The sequence below is a fragment of the Sorex fumeus genome, unplaced genomic scaffold (assembly GCF_029834395.1).
Source record: "Sorex fumeus unplaced genomic scaffold, SorFum_2.1 ptg000084l, whole genome shotgun sequence".
Taxonomy (NCBI): Eukaryota; Metazoa; Chordata; class Mammalia; order Eulipotyphla; family Soricidae; genus Sorex; species Sorex fumeus.
In genome coordinates, this window is record NW_026606141.1 from 117,611 (window position 1) to 120,705 (window position 3,095).

Below are 3,095 nucleotides of genomic sequence, written 5' to 3' on the forward strand. Positions count from 1 at the left end.
ATCATGGCATTCATGTGAAACATATTACAAATTTCTTCAGGTTTTGAGCAGTGATGTCATCATTCAGTGAAGGTAAGGACTACTCCAAATATTAGACTCTGGATTTCCTCCTGGCCATGCCCAGCCCTCTATCTTAAAAATAACGTGCTGGTCCACTGACCTTATTCATTGGCATAACAATATTGATTCAAAATTTGCAAATATTACCAGCTCACTCATACTTGGTGACTGAGTTCCAAAATGAAAGAGCTAAAATGGTGAAGGAAACTATTATTGGCAAACCCCAGCCACCTGCAGATCCACCACCCTGGGCTGAACCATGAGGGCAGCCAATGAAAAAGCCAGACGGCAACAGGGTCTCTAGGCTATCAGGGGGCCTGAGGCTCTGCCCCTCGAAGTGAGTATGGGGATTCTACAGCAGGGAAACTGTGGCAGGTCCCAACCAGGGTCAGATGGGAGGGTCCAGAGGGCCAAGGCTGAGCCCTCAGCAGGACCCCGCACCTCAAAGCCCGCAGCCCCCGCAATCAGCCCTGCACCCAATCGCGGCTGCCCCAACATGCAGTTAAAGGGACAGCGGCCAAAGCGCCCTCCAGGATCACACACACACACCTGCGACCCCTGCATACCACCACAGCCCCCTATGCCCCCCAAAGCTCCAAAGCCCCAAAAGACTCCATCATAACCCAGGAATCAACTGGATATTGGGGAACACAAGAAAATCAAGCGCAAAAGGACCCCACCCCAGCTGGTGGGGACCGTATCTCACAGGGCAGAGACTGGGAGGCGCCGGTGCTCAAGGGAGGCCAGCCGTCCAGCAACAAGACAAAATCTGCCTTCACCGTCTTCCCCCACACGGGTCCCTACTTTATTATTTACACACGTGAACAATGACTACCAGGAATAATTTCTGAGTGCCAAGCCAGAAGTAACTTATCAGCATGACTGTGTGTGAATGATAAAGCAAGAAATAATAAACATAATAGTAATAGTTATATTCTTTGATTTGAAAATGACTGATTATAGCACCTTGTGAGACTGCAGACCCTCTACTCCCAGCATAGGCTCCAAAGTCCCTCCCTGCACTGGCCAGAATGCCATTTTTCAAATCGCATTCTTGTTCCTTTGAAATATCCTGCCAATATTAGATTTATATTCAACATGCGTATTTTAAAAACTCACTTGTATTCAGTGTCTCAATTCCCAAATCAAAAAGCTGGACCGAAAACCTCTGAAGCTGCAATTTATCTTCTGGAATCAGAAACAAAACAAAATGAAAAAAATTGGTAATGAAACATAGCTGAATGAGGTCCATTGTGCGGAATGCTGGGAGCAGACTGGGAATACACAAAATAGCTTCTGAGTTGTTTCTTAACCGATCATAGTGAAACGTGACCATAAGGAATGCCAGGGATTCAACCTGGGTTTGCCACACGCAAGGCAACTATCCTTTCTGCTGTACTATCTTTCTGTCTCAAATCAGCATTGTTACAGACTCATGCAATCACTATTGAAACAGAAAACCAAAAGATATTTCTTAGTGTATTACAGAGAACAGCAGATAGGGCATTTTCCTTGCATGAAATTGACAGTATCTTATACAAGTGAGTACCAACAAAAGTAACCTTTGAAAGCTGCCAGGAAAAAAAAATCATGGGCCCATGATCAGCAGTGCATTTCACTCACACTCAGGGCAACCACACACTGCCCAGGGCCCAAGGTAGGGAGGGTCCTCCGACACTCACCTGCATGCACGTCTCTCCTCCCCGGCCTCAGGGCTCCTCCTTCCAACCATGAGATCACAGCAGGTTTCACTCAGAAAAGCCCTGTCCACACAAAAACAGGGTATTCATTAGTGCCAAGAAAAATGTCACGGGCCAACCCCATGTTGTTCGGCGATTGCCTCAACCAGGCCACAGTAACATCTCCTTCGTCCTAGCCCTGAGATTTTTTAAAAAGTGCCATATCCAAGGCTCCTTCAGGTTTAGGAAGATGTGACCCATCTTTGTTACTGGTATTTGGCATATTGGTACGCCATGGGGAGTTTGCCAGACTCTGCTGTGTGGGCAGATAACATTCGGTAGCCTGCCAGTTTGTCCAAAGTAGGAATGAGAGATTAAGATGTGGGGCGGCCGCAACTGCGGCTGCGAGCTTCTGGGAGCTGGGTTTTATAGTCTCTGAGTCTTGGCCGTTGATGGGATTACATGGCGCCAGGGGGCCAGTTGGTGGGTGTGACCCCTGCCTACTGGAATTTGGAGGATCTGCGTGGAGGATGCTCAGCCCCGATCTGAGCAGACTTGGAGATCTCAGCCCCAGGACCCGCATGCCTTTGTTCCTTCTGGTACCTTCAAGCGTGTGGAGAGTGGTCTCAGCATGTGGTGGCTGGTTCTGGAGGTCTTCGGCTGCCAGAGTCCTGGTCGGGGCGGGAAGGGAAACTCAACCTGCTCCCTTCCAAGGGGTCCCGGCGAGCCCAGCCAGGCACGGGGTCAGGAGACGATGCCCCATGTATCTCCAAAAAATCAGGCAAATTCCTGAAAAGTCTTGAACAGAAACACCACTTCTCATATGCCCCAAATTGGTAGTTATTAGTGACACACAAGTCCCTGGTATTCATTTCATCTGAAATTGAGTCATTCTAAAGTCCCCCAAAAAAGCACTAGAAGTGACTTCAAGCACCGAAATACAACAACACTTGATGGGAAATACAACAGCACCTGATGGGGTGAGGACCTAAAAAAAGAAATGAACACGTGTTTAGAGTGATAGTCCAGCAGGGCAGGCACCTGGTGACTCAGAGAGATGGGATTGACCCCTGGTAACCATATAAGCCAGGAGCACTGCCATGAGAAGTTCCTGAATGCACAGCCATGAGTAATCCATGAACACTGATTGGTGTAGGCTCTGAATCAAGTCAAAATTGAACAACAACAAAAAGAACCATAATGATGAATGAAGTTGCAGGCCAGGTACACTAAAGCAGCAGGAAAAGCATCTGCCATGTAGGTGCTGATCCAGGTTAACCACATTACCCTCATGGGCTCCTACACCCCATCCCCTGTTCTAAGGGTGAGAAAAGGAGCCTTGATATACAGCAAGTG